This window comes from Rana temporaria, chromosome 6 (assembly GCF_905171775.1).
Source record: "Rana temporaria chromosome 6, aRanTem1.1, whole genome shotgun sequence".
Taxonomy (NCBI): domain Eukaryota; kingdom Metazoa; phylum Chordata; class Amphibia; order Anura; family Ranidae; genus Rana; species Rana temporaria.
Window position 1 is genome coordinate 137,604,547 of NC_053494.1, and position 18,688 is coordinate 137,623,234.

Here is an 18,688-nt window from a genome sequence, read left to right on the forward strand (position 1 = left end):
TTTCACACTGGAATGAATAGAGCAGCTGTTTAAGGGCAGATTGCAGGTGTTATTTTTAACGCTATAGCGCCTGCAAAACGCCCTCATTGTGAAAGGGGTCTTACAAAAGCTTGTACAAAATTAAAGGATCACTAAAGGAATTTTTTTTTTTAGCTAAATAGCTTCCTTTACCTTACTGAAGTCCTGGTTTCATGTCCTCATTGCTCGTTTTTGCTCTGATGTTGCTGTAATACTGCTCTGTTCTGGACACGTCCTGGTTGTCTGGCTCCGTATGAAAAAAGTCATGGGAGATTTTAGTTTCGTTTTCCTAGCCATGACTCTCTATGGCACTGTCCAGCACAGAGGCATGAAATAACATGCACAGACTAAACTAGTTTCAGTTTTGTTTTTGCATCTAGAGGCACATTATATGATTGATTTTTATCTATTTTTAATCGTTTTAAAAGGAATCAGTTAACTATTATGTCTCTATACCCTGTAAACAGTCATTTCAGCAAAAAAAAAAATTTCCTTTAGTGATCCTTTAAGTAATCTCTTCAAACAATATATGTAAATTCCACATTTTTGCCTTACAGCAAACAAAAAATCCAATGTCCAGTATCAGCACTGCTCAGAAGTGTTGAAAATTGCATATTTAGAGTGCCCTGGGTTTTGAGGCCCCGGGGTTCTCATGAAGTTATTTTTATTTCTTGGGCTATTTTAGGCATGGTACACCATGATAGATGTACTTAAAAAAAATTGCATGCATGAGCATAATTTATCAGTCTGTCCCTCTACCACCTAATAGCTGAAGGCTTCGTTTTATGAAAAAATAATTGTAGAAAGAAGCAATCAGCTCCGAGCACAGTAACAGTGACCATTAATGTTAGTAACAGCCTGGTCAAAGCAAGAATACTGTGTACATGAATTTGGGTACGCATGGATGTGTGCAAGTCCCTAGAGAGCACAAGCAATAATAAATAAGCAGATCATATTCATGGCCTCATTAGTGTATACTGTTGTCTGTGCTGTTGGTCAAGAAGTGACAGTTGCCAACTGAGGATGCGTACAAACCTAAAGGATGTTCACCTGAATCCAAGGATGCCGTGCTCACTTATTCATGACTGCAGGCTGGCTTGGAGTTAGGATCAGGGATATCTATAGTAAACATAGTGTGCATAACTGTCAGCACTCGTAGATGGCGGTGTCAAAGGGGCACAAGGCAGGGATGTCCTCTATCTCCCCTGATATTTGCAATTGTTATTGAATCTCTGGCTATAGCTATTCGTAGTAACTCAAATATCAGGGGAGTTCATTGTGCCAAAAGGGAACATAAATGCGCCTTATTTGCGGACGACCTATAGCTTTTTGTGACCTCTCCTGCGACATCCCTTCCTGAAGTCTATTCTCTGCTGGACGAATTCTCTAAAGTTTCGGGTCTCACTGTAAATATAGTCAAATCTAGGGCTCTCAATGTTTCGCTTTCTGAATCCACAGTTTCTCTATTGATTATAGGCTGGATTGGCAGAATTAATTCTGTCAAGATGACTCTTCTCCCTAGACTATTATATCTTTTTCGATCATTACCTATACCAATAATAAAATGTCATTTGAAATCCTTTCAAGGTAAGATTACCAAGTTTATTTGGAACAAGAAAGGTCCACGCCTTCCATCTCGTAGTCTTTTTAATTTACCTGAACAGGGAGGCCTGGTGGTTCCAAACTTATTATGGTATTATCAATCGGCTAGATTAGCGCAATTATCGGAAGTTTATCTTAAAAATGACCGTCCAGATTGGATTGATATAGAAGAACAGGCATCTCCGATTTTTACAATGGAAAATTTACTGTGGAGTACTACCAAAAACAGGCCTTCTATATTATCGCCGACTCTATCTCAGTCTTTAGTCCTGTGGGATTCACTTAAAAACAACCCTTCTCTAATTTAAAAAGGTCGACCTTTGTCGAATATACTTCAAGACCCATCCTTTACTTCTAAAATTAATGTTGATTCCTTCAAATGGTGGCATGATAAAGGGTTGTACCATATAGGACCCTTCTTTTCACATACAGGTCCCCTTCCTGAGCAACATTTTATAGATAATCTTGGTCTTCCTCTTTCAGAAAGATTTAGATTTTCTCAATTATATGACTATGTTCAGAGTCTATGGAATGACGAATCAATCTCTGGACTTTTAACACCATATGAATATAATGTGACCAGGCTTTGACTAGGAGAGGTAATATTTCAGTTATTTATAAATCGCTTGCAACAAATAACAACAAATTACCTCATATGCTGGCTTGGGAAAGAGAACTTAAGGATGAATGGGACTTAACGGATTGGTATAAAAACTATATCAGATCTATTAAGGGCTTTATGAGTATATCTCTTTATGAGTATATCTTATAGAGGCTAATGTGAAAATTTTTACCAGATGGTATTTAGTTCCTCTTAAACTGGTCTCAATGTATCCGTCATCCTCACCCTTGTGCTTTAGGCCCCGTACACACGAGAGGATCTATCCGCTGGAATTGATCTGCGGATCAGTTCCAGCGGATAGATCCGCTGGTGTGTACAACCCAGCGGATCTGTTTCCGCGGATTTTTATCCCCTGGGATGGATTTAAAGCGGATAAAAATTTGAAGACATGCTTTCAAATCTATCCGCTAGAATCCATCCCAACGGATTGATCCGCTGGTCTGTACAGACTCACCGGATCAATCCGTCCAAATGGATCCCCCGCATGCATCGTAATGATTCGACGCATGCGTGGAATTCATTATATGACCGCGTCGCGCACGTCGCCGCGTCATCATCGCGGCGACGGCGCGACACGTCATCGCGATGGGATTTCGGCGCGGATTTCGATCCTATGGTGAGTACACTCCATCGGATCCAAATCCGTGGAAATCCTCGAGAGGATTCATCTGCGGAAACGGTCCGTTGGACCGTATCCGCGGATAAATCCTCTCGTGTGTACTAGGCCTTAGAGATTGCCAAGGATTGGGATCTATGATTCATATTTGGTGGGAATGCCCCAATATACGGGAATACTGGAATAAGGTGTTTAATATTGTCAGATGAGTCAAAGGCTGTAACTTGCATCAGTCTCCAACAATTGCTTTACTTAACGGACTGGTACCACAGATTTCAAAGGTTACCAGGCAGCTTATTCTATTTATTATGACAGGTGCCAGAATCACTATCGCAGCTGCTTGGAAAAAAACAACGGTTTCCATATTACACATGAAAAGAAAGGTCACATGGATTATGGAACAAGAAAAAAGAATTAGTTCAATGTTGGATAAATCTACTCAGTTCCATGAAGTTTGGGAACCTTGGTTAAAATACATGGGGATCACCTATGCCCTATGAATATAATGATAGCTATTGCTTCAGACTGATGTGAACTATTGGCAGGCAGGCTACCTATTTCTCTTGATCTTCTATTTTTTTCTTTCTCTATCCTTTCTTTCTTTCATTCTTCTTTTTCTTTTTTTTCAAATTTTTACTTCTTTTTTCTTTTTTTTACCCATAAGGGTGATATCCTTAGTATATTATTTCCTCCATGCGTTTTACTTTAGGAGGATATGTTTATATATACATATTCATAGAATTCCCTCTTTTTTTGGGGGAATTTTAGATTAATTGAAGATTTTAAAAATGTATCTTCTGATACCAGTTTGATCCGATTTTAGTTTTTGTAGGGAGGTTGGATTGAAGGGATTACTCTACTTCGTTGGCACAGAATGATCACATAAGGGGTGTCGGAGGGGTGGAGGTGTTCTAGAGACCTTTTAGTAGATCCAAATGAATGATCTGGTATATTCATCAAGTTCTTTAATATTTTGGATAATATTAAGAGGTTTATGGATTCCCTGATAAATAGGGAAATCTTTTTAAATATAATTTATTATTTAAGATATTTTTGTTCTTTCTAATTATTTATATTTCCTTTCTCATTTAAATGATACTATGCCTATAGACGTGATGGATAAAAAGAGAGGAGGTAGTGAACAAGGAAATATTTGATACAAAATGTATTTTATTGTTTACATTTATATATGTCATTGATATATCTCCCACTATTTTTATTTTATTGTATTTTCTTTTTTTTCTGAAAATAAACTTAAACTTGAATGAGAAAAAAAAGAATGCATAGAATGCATTAAGATACAAAACCTTCTGCCTTTAAAATCACATTAAATTGTATGTTATGTAAATGTACCTAAACCAACAAAACTTGACAGGTGCAGGCAGAGTAGACCTTAATGATCTCACTTCAGACCTGAGAGTGTCCCCCGGATGTATGCAAACACATTTGCTGCATCCATAGTAGTGTTGAGCAGAATATGCCATATTCGATTTCGCGATATATCTCGAATATATATTCGAATATTCGAGATATATTCGCTAAATTCGAATATTCGGGATATTTTATCGAAATTAAATGATTGCGATTTTTCGCTATTGCGAATGCGAAAATAATTGCGATTTTTTGATAACTGCGGTAGGAGCACTCTGATTGGCTCAGAATATTCGTGATATTTTATCGAAATATCGCAACATGCGAATGCGATATTTATTGCGCAATTTCGAGAAATGCTGGAGGAGCGCTCTGATTGGCTCAGAATATTCGTGATATTTTATCGAAATATCGCAACATGCGAATGCGATATTTACTGCGCAATTTCGACAAATGCTGTAGGAGCACTCTGATTGGCTCAGAATATTCGTGATATTTTACAATACAAAATAATTGCGAATATTCGGCAAATGCAGAAGGAGCACTCTGATTGGCTCAGAATATTCTTGATATTTTACAATACAAAATAATTGCGAATATTCGGCAAATGCAGAAGGAGCACTCTGATTGGCTCAGAATATTCTTGATATTTTACAATACAAAATAATTGCGAATATTCGGCAAATGCGGAAGGAGCACTCTGATTGGCTCAGAATATTCTTGATATTTTACAATACAAAATAATTGCGAATATTCGGCAAATGCAGAAGGAGCACTCTGATTGGCTCAGAATATTCTTGATATTTTACAATAGAAAATAAAAAGTGTTTTGCATTGATGGTGATTCTTTACTCTATCCATCTGTCACAGCCGTTTGTCAATCAAACACCTTGAAGATTGAACACGTTCATGCTGCATGCTTTGGACTTTTTTTCACTTCACATATCAAAGACATTTTTATGAAAGATTATTTTTCTATTATTGGGACTATATTTCTTTATATATTTGTTTCACTGTGTATTTCACAAGTTATTTGCGCTTGCTTATTTTATAATTTGCCCACATGTCTTGTCACTAGACATATTTTTTATTCTTGTAGAGCGACTCCATTTTCTGTCTTGTATTAAATTATGTTGTATAACATTTTTGAGTTGCTGCTGTATTCTCCCCTTTTTTTAAGGTATGCGCAATTTTTTCCTTCTTACAAAAAAAAATAATATCAAACATACAAATATTCATAACAGAAACATACACAAAGCCCCCCCCTTTTGCATCAGAGACAATCAGAGTTCTCCTACCACAGTTATCGAAAATTCGCAATCATTTTCGCATTCGCAATAGTGAAAAATCGCAATTTTTTTTTTTTCAACATAAAAGGATCGCCTCAGCTTAGCTACTCGGCCCAGGGTCTCTAATCATACCAGCAATGCTTTTAGACGTCGATAGGATGTGATCTGTTTTAAAAATCAAATTGAAAAAATGCGAATATTCGGAATTGCGAATATTCACCGCGAAATTCGAAATATAGCGCGATTTCTCGAATATGCTATATTCGAGCCGAATATTCGCAATGCGAATATTCATGAGCAACACTAATCCATAGTAGACATTGCCCAAGAAAGAAAGAAACAATTTGAAATACAGGGTATATAAATTGCTATCTAGAGCCTTCAAGCCAGAATGGTATTATCACTAAGAACCATTGCCTTGTGGATTATGTTTACGGCAAAGCCAGGCAGTAGTTGAAATTATCTAATTAAATAGCCTCTGTTTTTTTCATCTGTTGTGCAATAAAAATATATTAAGTTACCACTAACTGAAAATTGTCTGCCAAGGGATGTTTCATCTGACAAACAGAAGCTTTCCATCTTTAAGAATTATTCATCATTTAGCTAGTTTTCAAAATTAACTGTGCATTTACTTAGCGGATGGGAAAGAAAATATTGCATCAGGTTAAAAGGGATTATATTTAGTTTATATTGTATAGCCTATTGCAGTTTGGGTGGTCCTTATTTATTATATAAAATAAAAAGAAACGACTTGTATTGCCTAGCAACAACCAATCGATTTTTAAACCTGAGTTTTCCCCTATTGTATTTAACTGTCACATCCCTTGGAACTCTGGAAATACCATCATTTTTGTATTTTGACAGCTAACAATTTTTATTTTCAAAGGGTCTGTGGAGGGAGAGGAGTCCTCTGTGTTACTACAAAGTACCATTTAGAAAATAATTTTTTGGAGGGATGGCAGCTGTTTTATGGATTAAACAAATTACTGACATGACTGAATTGATAAAACTGCATTCTCATATATGTCAAAACAGCCTGTTATTTATGTCCTCATAATTAATAAATATATATAATAAATTAAAACCATGGAACTGCATGAAACCAAACCTTTTCATTCATATGTTTTTTTTTTTTTGTTCTTCTGGTTTTGCTAGGTGACGTGTTTTGATATCTACACCTATTTAGAGCTCTACGCTTCTGTATAAAGGAGAACACCGACTGTGGCAGGGGGTAAGTTTGGGTATTTGTTTAAAATGATCTGTCTGTTAAATGTGATAGTGCAAAATCTGGTGCGGTTCTGCATAGAAACCAATCAGCTTCCAGTTTTTTTTCTGTAAAAGCTTAAAGGGTGTAAAGGTTCATGTTTTGTCACCTTAATGAATCCTATGCATTAAGGTGAAAAAACATCTTACGATCACCGGCACCCCCGTTCTACTTACCTGGGCCTTGGAAAGTCGTGAACGCGCTCTTCCTTTGCTCGGTCTTCTCGGCTCTTCATTGGATAGATTGATAGCAGGGCAGTCATTGGCTCGTGCTGCTGTCAATCATCTCCAGTGACACGAGGGCCGAGTCCTGTAGTGGGCGTCTGGGGACGCGCAATACAGGACACGGGAGAGTGCGCCCACAAGGTAACCCCCTTTGGGAGAGCACTTCCCAGAGGGGGTTATCAGAAGCGGGGAGGAACCTTTAGTATCACTTTAATTGAACAAGCTGAAGTTAGGAAGCTGATTGGCTACCATGTACAGCTGCACCAGATTTTGCACTCTCCAGTTTTAGCAAATCAGCCCCACTACCTACTAACCCACTTCTAATTTGTAAAAACCCCAAAATTGGTAAAGATAAATTAGTTTTATCTACATATAGTGTGCCACCCCAATTCCAAAATAGTTCGGATGCTGGCGTAAAATCTGCATAAAAACAGAATTATTGGCAAATCTCATAAACCAATATTTTATTCACAGTGAAAAATAGAATGGGTTAGGGATCCTAGATTTCCTAGTAGGATTAGATTAATTTCAAGTTCAGAATTTTTTTTCCATGAAGCCACGTGACAATTTTTTTTAAGATAGACACCCTGGAGAAATGAGTCTAGGAGATATTTGCAAATCGCCCCTTACGGCGATTTCTCCTGCGCATGCGCCGGAGTTAGAGGGGTACGCTGTGCCCTTTCTTTTTTGGGTCATGCCGTTGAAGGCGGCTCCCGTGCACATGCATGGGAGTAACGTAACGCGACTCTGACCAGTCACAGAGCGAAGGAGGAGGAAGAGGGGTGAAGAATGGCCGCTCTCTACTAGCGAGGAAGAAGGGGACATTGCGGGCTTCTCCTGCAGGTAAGTGTCATATAATGGGATACTATGTGATGCATAGTAGCCCATTTTGCTTAACCTTTACAGGGAAACAAAGAGGAAGTAACACCCATCAGGGTTTCTCCACAAGCCGCAATCCATATGAGCAGAAAAATGGCCAGAATCTCAAGGATGGGATAATCATCAAGGATGAGGGTTATCACCACGGTTAGTGGGTAACATTGAAGGTCACCAAATGTGACATTTTTAAAGGGGTTGTAAAGGTAAATGTTTTTTCACCTTAATGCATCCTATGCATTAAGGTGAAAAAACATCGGACGGTACCGGCCCCCCCCCGAACCCCCGTTTTACTTACCTGACCCCTCGAAAGTCCCGCGTGCGTCCACGTGATCCTCTTCGGTTCCCAACTTGGCCGTTGATTGACTAGGCTGGACGGATTGATAGCAGCGCAGCCATTGGCTGGCGCTGCTGTCAATCACAGCGGATGACGTGGCGCGCCGGGGGCGGGGCCGAGTGATACAGTCGGTGGCTATGCCCGTCGCTGTATCACGGGAGCGCGCTCGCAAAAGCTTTCCACCATGCGAGCTTGCTTGAATGAAGGTGGAAAGCTTTTGCGAGGAGGAGCCGAGACAGCCGCGGAGGGACCCCAGAAGACAGGGTTAGGGGACACTCTGTGCAAAACGAGCTGCACAGTGGAGGTAAGTATAACATGTTTGTTATTTAAAAAAAAAAAAATTGCCTTTAGTGTTCCTTTAAGGAAATAAGAGAACGAGATGTGTAGTGTTGTCATATAAATACATGGGGGATTATTTACTAAAATTTGAGAGTGCAAAACAGGTGTACTTCTGCATAGAAACCAGTCAGCTTCCAGGCTTTATTGCCAAAGCCTTATTGAACAAGCTGAAGTTAAAAGCTGATTGGTTTCTTTCTATGCAGAGCTGCATTCGATTTTTACTGCAATGCAAGGTTTGGCGCATGTATGTTCTCTGTTTCTGTTTAAATTTATTTGGGCAGCCCTTAGTTCTCCAGCTGTCTAGGATCGAGAGGCCACAGCAGACCTGAAATGCCCTGCTAGCTGTTTGCATATCCTTGTTGAAGTTTACCTTTCCTTTGCCGCCTTACATGTTCTTCATGACAAATATGAATCAAGTTACAGCTGGAACTCAGCTGCAGGTGTTCTGTTATAGCTATAGATAGTCAGCTTTGCAGTTGCTGAGTGGGCTTTCTGTGGACAGAGCAGGTAATTGTCTCTGGAATATAGGCACATTGTTCACCCAGGGTGAGTAAATAACTTCAGTTCATTAATGGTCCTTTTTGCTGTTTTTCACTTACAGCATTCACCATACGGGAGGTCTCACTGCAGAGTCAAAGTGAGCTGAAATACTGCATTGCAGGCACTGTGCTAAGCCCTAGCTATTTAATTGCTGGCTAGTAATGCAAGAGGAAACATCTCTCCTCAAGCAATTCTGTAGCATGAATATGATTACTGAATACAAATGTAAATAATCCCACTTTTAGCTAAAACATGAGTCAGGATATTAATATATATTGTACATTTTTGTATACTTTTATACACTGTAATAGAGAAAATAATTTTGGTTATCTTTACATCTTAATTGTTCTTCCTAATATGTAATCTGTAGAGTCAACTGGAAAAGCAATTTATAGTTTATTTGACCAATGAGAAAAATGTAAACAAGGTTGTACTTAATTTGAAAAATACTTGTCATTGTCATTTAGAATAAGTTATTGCCTTAGATGCTTGTAGTTTTGGTGCATGATGAAAGCATTCCTCCCAGTATAATCCATTCTTTGCTATTTCACTGCTCACTAAATGATTACTTGTTTCCTGTAAGAGTGTAATTGCATCCTGTTATAACTTACCCGGACTGCAATTTTCAATGGATTTAACATTTTGACAGTTTTTCTGATTGCTTTAACTCACATCCTTAACTGGGGTCTTGAAATAAAAAAAAAAAGAATGTCTTACTTAATTTGGGAGCTATGGTATCTTTTCTGCAAGGGTATATTTTGGGATTTATTTACTTAAATCTAATTTTTATCTGATTTAATATTTTTTTTATGCTTGCGCTTTCATATATTCATGTATATTTTCCTTTAGTGGTTATCAGTAAATGACCGCTAAGTTTAAATTCACATAAGAACCATTTCATTTTCTTTAAAAAAAATTAAGACTATAGATTACTTTTAAATAAGATGTGCATCATTATCACATTCAGGGGTGGACTGACCATTCGGGCACTCGGACACTGCCCGAGGGCCCCATGCCACTAGTTTCTGTCTCTGAAGTGTCCCTTATCGACATCCTTTTGGTCTAAAAATCCCAAGATTATAGCTGCCCCGCCTCTACAGTACCTTTTCAGTGTGTGTGTGTATGTGTATTCTGCGTGTATGTATACTGTGTGTGTATACTGTGTATGTATACTGTGTGTGTGTACTGTGTATGTATACTGTGTGTGTGTATACTGTGTGGCCCCATAATCTATTGCCTGGGGGCTCCATAATCTCCTATTGCCCGGGGGCCCCATAATCTCCTATTGCCTGGGGGCCCCATGAGTTGTCAGTCCGCCCCTGATCACATTAATAACATTATGACATATTAATTAAAAATATTACTCCATTTCAGCAGGACTCTATACCAGAGTTGCTAGTACCTCTTAGAACTGCACTGATAGTAATATTAGTGGTAGTAGTATTATTAAAAGTAACAGCAGTAGTAGTAGCTGTAGCTCTGCACATGCTATGATGATATGGATTATATACTTGAATATAATAAAGGGAAAAGTTACCTCCTGAGTTTTTTTTTTGCCCTCCATGTCTGTGAAGCCTTCAGACAGACAACTATCTGTGAAGCCTTCAGATAGACAACTATCTGCACGCAAGTCTTGAGCTGTTTCTGGAGCTGGAGGTGAAATTTTCTCTAAGGCCTCGTACACATGACCGAACATGTCCGCTGAAACTGGTCCGTCGGACCAGTTCCCGCGGACATGTTCGGTCGTGTGTAGGGCCGACAGGACAATTTTCCGGCCGACCGGACAGGTTTCCAGCCGACAACTGTAAGAAACATGTCCGCTGGAACCATGTCTGCCGACATGTCCGATGGTCAGTATGACTCATCGGACATGTCCGCTGGCCCGAGAACCCGCGCATGACGTTGAAGTGATTCGACGCATGCGTGGAAGCATTGAACTTCCGGGTTCGCGCACGTCGCCGCCACGTCGCCGTCACGTCACCGCGTATTCTGTCCACTGGGATTTTGGTTTGATGGTGTGTACAACCATCAGACCAAAATCACTGAGCGGACATGTCCGATGAAAACGGTCCCTCATAAAGCAGTGGTAAGTCATGTTAAGGTATGGACGTCGGAAACGTCGGAACAGCGTTGTATTTTATGTCGTTTGCGTAAGTCGTACGTGAATGGTGATGGGCGTAGGTTACGTTCACGTCGCCTAAGCATTGAGTCGGTGTAATTTAGGGAGAAAATTCGATGTGATACTGAGCATGCGCGCGCATTCGCCGTTCGTAAATAGGATACGCTACGCCCGCACAAAGATGCGCCCAGGTACGTGAATCTGGGCCCTAATGTCTCCAGACCAATTAAAAGGGCTTGTTAAGGTATGAATGAGAAATGACTGTGTTGAGTATCCTCTGAAAGGAGTAACATCACACATTCAACTTCTTTTCATGTTGTATCTCTTTTAGGTTGTGTGTGTGTATATATATATATATATATATATATATATATATATATATATATATATATATATACAGTATCTCACAAAATTAAGTACACCCCTCACATTTTTGTAAATATTCTATTATATCTTTTCATGTGACAACACTGAAGAGATGACACTTTGCTATAATGTAAAGTAAAGTAGTGAGTGTACAGCTTGTATAACAGTGTAAATTTGCTGTCCCTTAAAATATCTCAACACACAGCCATTAATATCTAAACCGCTGTCAACAAAAGTGAGTACACCCCTAAGTGAAAATGTCCAAATTGGGTCCGATTAGACATTTTCCCTCCCTGGTGTCATCTGACTCATTATGTGTCAGGTGTGAATGGGAAGCAGGTGTGTTAAATTTGGTGTTATCGCCCTCACTCTCTCATACTGGTCACTGAAAGTTCAACACGGCACCTCGTGGCAAAGAACTATCTGAGGATCTGAAAATTTGCTCTACATTGAAGATGGCCTAGGCTATAAGAAGATTTCCAAGACCCTGAAACTGAGCTGCAGCATTGTGTCCAAGACCAAACAGCAGTTTAACAGGACAGGTTCCACTCAGAACAGGCCTTGCCACGGTTGACCAAAGAAGTTGCACATGCCTAAACCCTATTGATCATCTGTGGGGCATCCTCAAATGGAAGGTGGAGGAGCACAAGGTCTCTAACATCCACCAGCTCTGTGATGTCATCATGGAGGAGTGGAAGAGGACTCCAGTGGAAACCTGTGAAGCTCTGGTGAACTCCATGCCCAAGAGGGTTAAGGCAGTGCTGGAAAATAATGGTGGCCACATAAAATATTGACATTTTCTCCCAATTTGGACAGGGGTGTACTCACTTTTGTTGCCAGCGGTTTATACATTAATGGCTGTGTGTTGAATTATTTTGAGGGGACAGAAAATTTACACTTTTTAATCAAGCTGTACACTCACTACTTTGCATTGTACCAAAGTTTAATTTCTTCAGTGTTGTCACATGAAAAGATATAGGGCCATATTCTCGTACATTTGTGGCAGGCGGCGCGTAAGCCATTTACACTATGCCGCCCCAACCTACAGGAGCAAGTGCTGTATTCCCAAAACACTTGCTCCGTAGTTTGGGGTGGCGTAGTGTAATTGGCCCGGCGTATCCCCGCGTAAGTCCAAGGGGGCGGCTTGTATTTAAATTAAGAGCGCCCCCGTTTCGAACGAACTGCGCATGCGCCTGGCTTAAAAAAGCCCAGTGCGCATGCTCCAGTTCTCGGCGGAAAACGTCAATGACGCCGACGTGTGCGTCATTGACGTAAAGTCGTTTTCAAGAACGACTTAGTAAAACGACGTACCCGACGGGAAAAGATGATGCGGACCCGACGCCATACTTAACATGGCGTACGTGGGACTGGCGTAAGGTTACCCCTCATATAGCAGGGGTAACCTTACGCTTACGCAAACGACGTTAGCGACGGTTACGCGACGCCTATTCATTCTGGAATCGGCGTATCAGGCTCATTTGCATAAACTAATGAGACCTGAATGTAAACGCCACCTAGCGGCCGGCTGGGTAATTACATTTAAGATCCGACAGTGTAAGTGACTTACACATGTCGGATCTTAAGTGTATCTATGCGAAAATTATTCTAAGAATCACTCGCATAGATACGCGGGCCAAAAAAGAGAGATACGACGGAGTATCCTGAGATACTCCATCGTAACTATACTCAGAATATGGCCCATAAAGTATTTTTTTGAAAAGATGTGAGGGGTGTACTCACTTTTGTGAGATACCGTGTGTGTGTGTATATATATATCAAGAATGTCTTGACTTCAAAAGCATGTCAAATGCGAAGGCAATGACTCTTTGAGAGTACAGTCAATTGCATCTATTCATGTGCAGCCTACCATATCAGCATGGAGATATTCCTGCAGGTGTCATATGGTCAGCAGAAGCCAGTAGTCAGCAGAAGTGATTAACAAGATGTAACAATTGACCTGATTTATTTAGATTCACTCAGCTGTAGCACCAGGCCTGAAATTAGAAGGGACCGCTGATAGCTAGTGACCTGGACCTGTCTGGGCATGGAGTGCCCAAGGCTTATATAATTAGGTACTGAAGAGAAAGAAAGCCATTGCATTGAACTCTATCCAAGAATGCAGGAGTAACTGATACAGAAATATATACTGATAAAACTAATATTTTTCTCTAGTTAAATGTCATTTATGTTACATTTTCTGACACTGACAGGAATGCTTATGCTTGGAATAGTTATTTCCACGAGATTTAAACCTGAAATGTTAATTACTTAAAAATAAATTAGTTAAGAATTGGTCATAATTTAATTCCCCGTATGTAACTGCAGATGTCTGTGATAAAGCACTTCCGTTATTTATATCATAGATATCTCCCTAGTGCACAATATCTGCCAGTAGTAAAGGAACTTGTTATATTGCCCAGAATGCTGATTGGAAGATGTTTAGATGCTTATTCTGAATGTGAACATTTTCATTGGTTGTTGGTGGTCCATAGATAAGTGGAGCAAATCTACAAATGAAAATGGCCAAGATGTATAGAAACCTTCACTTTATGGATACCAGAGGTATGAAGTTGTTTGTGTAGTTTGTCACGTTGCTTTAAGAAAGTGCTTAAAGAGGAGCTCAGGAGGAGTGAATGGTGCAGCTGTTTTAGGGCGCATTGCAGGCGCAATTTTAAACGCTATAGCGCCTGCAAAACGCCCTCAGTGTAAAAGGGGTCTTAAACTTTTTTTATACAATTCTTCAGTTGCTTCTTGGTTTTTGTCCTAGACCAAAATCATGTCACTCATCCCAGGAATTTTCATGGGAATTTTATTCTTTCATTTGGAGGAGGAACTTTCTAGACTAAGCACAATCTTCTGCCTGCATGCCTGACCTAAAGACAGATGGATTCCATGACATAATTGCTACATGAATTGTCTGCCCTTACTCAAGATGGTTACAGCTAGAAATGCTAGGGTTGCTTTTAAAAGTGATCTCTCAACAAAATAAATATATACATACAAAATAAATATATATATATATATATATATATATATATATATACACATATATACCATATTTATATTCATATAACGCGCCCCGGCTTATATCGTGCACCCCCAACCTAGAAGGAAAATTCCTGGGGGAAAAAAAATACTTAGTTTGGATGCCCCTCGTCGGTGTCTTGCCCGGCGTCCATCGCGTCCATCGGCGGCCTTGTCCGGTCCGGTGTCCTTCTGCGGCCATCGTGGTGTCCTCCCCGCTGTGTTTTTCAGCCGATCCCCGCTTCCCGTGCTGTGTTTGAACCACTCCGCCGACATATACCGAGAGCAGTACACTCGGGTATACTCGGGCAGGCTCGGCTCCTCTCGCGTAAAGGACGTACAGGACGCACAGGACGTGACCGCGAGCGGAGCCGAGCCTGCCCGACTATACCCGAGTGTACTGCGCTCAGTATATGTTGGCGGAGTGGTTCAAACACAGTGCGGGAAGCTGGTATCGGCGTATATCGCGCACCCACAATTTTGCCCTGATTTTAAGGGCAAAAAAGTGAGCGGTATACGCCGATAAATACGGTACTATATATCTATCTATCTATCTAGATATCTATCTGTCTGTCTGTCTATCTATCTATCTATCTATCTATATATATATATATATATATATTATATTCTCTTAATTTATTCCCCACACTTTACCATATTTATAGTTGCTTTAAATTACCTTATAATAATCAGCCAACATACATTATATAATGTGAAAAGAGAGCAAATTAATATTGTATCTACTTGCTGAATGGTGGATTGTGCTCAGAACGATAAAAGAATCAATTTAACCAGCATTCATTTGGCTTGAAATGGAGTAATAGTGTCTAGCCCTTTCCTTTCTTGCCACACAATGCAGCCCTTTCACCAGGCCACTCTAAATTTCTCATCTTATTGCAAAGTCTTAACTGTCCTGAAAAAAGAGCATTTGTTGGAGCTCTACGAGGAGCAATTGGAATGATTTATTTAAAAAAAAAAAACTGGAACAATGATGGTCTGTTGTGAACCACAGCTCTGCTTCTGTTTGGCTTAAATAAAGAAGGATTGGGTTAATGTTTAGCAACAGGAAATGTCAGAGAAATTTTGAAGACTGGGCAAAATTATACTACTAATGTTAACCCATCAACCAGTGGTTGCATTAGTTTTATTTTTTTCAGCCTTTATTAATTCTTTTGCACCTGATCATACTGCTGGTATCATATTTGCTATACTAGGGTGACAACCGTTACTCACTATACTGTATCTAGTGAATAGCAGCCTTGTCATCCAAGGCTGCTCACTTTAGATTTAGACTATAAAATACCTCCCTCTCACCTCTTTTACATTACACATGGTGGTGTGTTCTGTAGATCACAGAGAAGAACTGGGCAGGGATTTCAGTGCAAGACAGGCAGAGAGCATAGGAAGTTACATGCTCACAGGTAGGCAGGTTTAACAGGTATTATTTTACATCTGAAAACAAACACTTAACATGTAAAACACATTTAATAGTACATTTACCAGGGCAAAGGGAGACACATTATTGTCGGAGTTTGCATACATTTTAAACCTTAAAATTTACAGTCCTGCCTAAAAGCAGACATTGTATTGTGACTGGTAATGAGCACTCCTGTGGCATGGGCTTCACTTGGTTACTAAACACTTATTTTCTTTAAATTCAAAGCTAAGCCCTACTCCCGGAGATGACCAGGACAAGGTTAAATTCAAAGTTAAGCTCTACTTCTGGAGATGACCAGGACCAGGTTAGATTCAAAGCTAAGCCCTATTTCTGGAGATGACCAGGACAAAGTTAAATTCAAAGCTAAGCCCTACTCATGGAGATGACCAGGACAAGGTTAAATTCAAAGCTAAGCCCTACTCCTGGAGATGACCAGGACAAGGGTAAATTCAAATTAAGCCCTACTCCTGGAGATGACCAGGACAAGGTTAAATTCAAAGCTAAGCCCTACTCCTGGAGATGACCAGCACAAGGTTACATTCAAAGCTTACTCTACTCCTGGAGATGACCAGGACAAGGTTACATTCAAAGCTAAGCCCTACTCCTGGAGATGACCAGGACAAGGTTAAATTCAAAGCTAAGCCCTACTCCTGGAGATGACCATGACAAGGTTTCATTCAAAGCTAAGCCCTACTCCTGGAGATGACCATGACAAGGTTACATTCAAAGCTAAGCCCTAGTCCTGGAGATGACCAGGACAAAGTTAAATTCAAAGCTAAGCCCTACTCCTGGAGATGACCAGGACAAGGTTAAATTCAAAGCTAAGCCCTACTCCTGGAGATGACCATGACAAGGTTACATTCAAAGCTAAGCCCTAGTCCTGGAGATGACCAAGACAAAGTTAAATTCAAAACTAAGCCCTACTTCTGGAGATGACCAGGACAAAGTTAAATTCAAAGCTAAGCCCTACTCCTGGAGATGACCAGGACAAGGTTAAATTCAAAGCTAAGCTAAAGGAAACCTATCATAATATAAATATGGAAGCTGCAATTTCTTTGCTTGGATTTTCTGCTGACCCACTGGATTCAACTGACATGGAACAATTGTACAGATTGGGAAAGTCAGAGAAACATCCGTAGTTGCTAAACCAGAGGGTCAGCATGACAGATAGACAACTAACATAGGCAGCACTAGAGGTCAATACTAGCATCCTACCTGTTTTCCTATTAGCCTGATTAATTTATTCTCCCAAATTTCTAAAAGCGTACCCCTAGTAACAAAGTGAAACCACAAACAAAAATGCACATAGACTAATCTTTTCTTGATAACAAAAGTAAATCATGCTCCTTATGGCATCTACTACCTTATTTTGTAGACGCTATAACTTTTGCGCAAACCCATCAATATACGCTTTTTGCGATTTTTTTTTAACAAAAATATGTAGAAGAATACATATCGGCCTAAACTGTGGAAGAAATTTGTTTTTTAATATTTTTTTGGGGGATATTTTCTAGTTAAAAATATTGCTTTTTTTGTTTATAGTGCAAAAATAAAAACCACAGAGGTGATCAAATACCACCAAAAGAATGCTCTGTTTGTGGGAAAAAAGGTCATCAATTTTGTTTGAGTACAACATCACACGACTGCGCAATTGTCAGCTAAAGCAACGCAGTAGAGAATCAGAAAAAAAAGCGCTGGTTAGGAAGGGGGTAAATCCTTCCGGGCTGTAGTGGTTAACGTGTATTTGCTGTATTTGTGTAAGCATTTAGCTCAGGGGTGTCAAACTCAATTTCATTGTGGGCCGCATCAGCATTATGATTGTTCTTAAAAGGGCCGGTTGTATCTGTAGATGTCAAGAGCCACCCCACCATCAGAAGTTGAGTCCCCCTCTCTCCCTTACATCACAGTGCACCCCCTTTCCTTAAGCTGCTGCTGGGAAGAAGCTGGATGCATTGCTTGAAAGCAGAAAGTAGGGGTCTGAAGGAGGACCAGAGGAGGGCTAGAGCTTTCCTGCAGGTGCAGGAGAGGTGTGAGGGCCACATGAAATGGCCTCGGGGGCCAGATTTGGCCCGCAGGCCTTGTGTTTGACTCCTGTGATTTAGCTGGTAAAAATTGTTATTATATGTCATTACATGTTATTTTGTATTATATTTTTGTAAAAATAATGAATTTACAGATTTGTAGCCACAAGGGGGCAGTCACGTGTTTCTCAGATATAAAGGAAGACGCCTAGAAAGTGCATTGTATTCCAGACTGAATGTAATTTAGTATGGATAGTTGCCATACACTCTTAGTGATATACACACAGCTTATAATGCAGACTCTTTTCATTTGCTTATCACATCAAAATATAAACTTAAAGGGAACATGTTACTTTCCTCTACATGGCTCAACCAGCGGCACATACTTAACTTCTCTTTGCTTCAGTTCTCGTCCCATATGACAGCATCAGGTGCCTACACTGCCAATCCCCAAGTACCAGTGCTGTCAAGTGGGAGGGATTGAAGGGAGTCGCATGCTGCCCCATAGCTGTAAGACCCCTTTCACATTGGAGGGATTTTTCAGGCACTTTAGCACTAAAAATTGTGCCTGTAAATCACCTGAAAAATGCCTCATCTGCAATGCTAGTATGAAATAAAAGCC

General features: G+C 40.0%; 1 protein-coding gene across 18 annotated transcripts in view; it reads left to right on the forward strand.

Annotated features, from left to right (window-relative positions):
* Window positions 1-18,688, forward strand: part of MAP2 (microtubule associated protein 2) — a 272,088-nt gene that overhangs the window by 165,901 nt on the left and 87,499 nt on the right. For all 18 annotated transcript variants that reach the window (XM_040357425.1, XM_040357427.1, XM_040357439.1 and 15 more), the window contains exon 3: window positions 6,674-6,749. The gene's annotated coding sequence lies outside the window, so the exon portion shown is untranslated. The remainder of the gene's footprint in view (window positions 1-6,673; window positions 6,750-18,688) is intronic.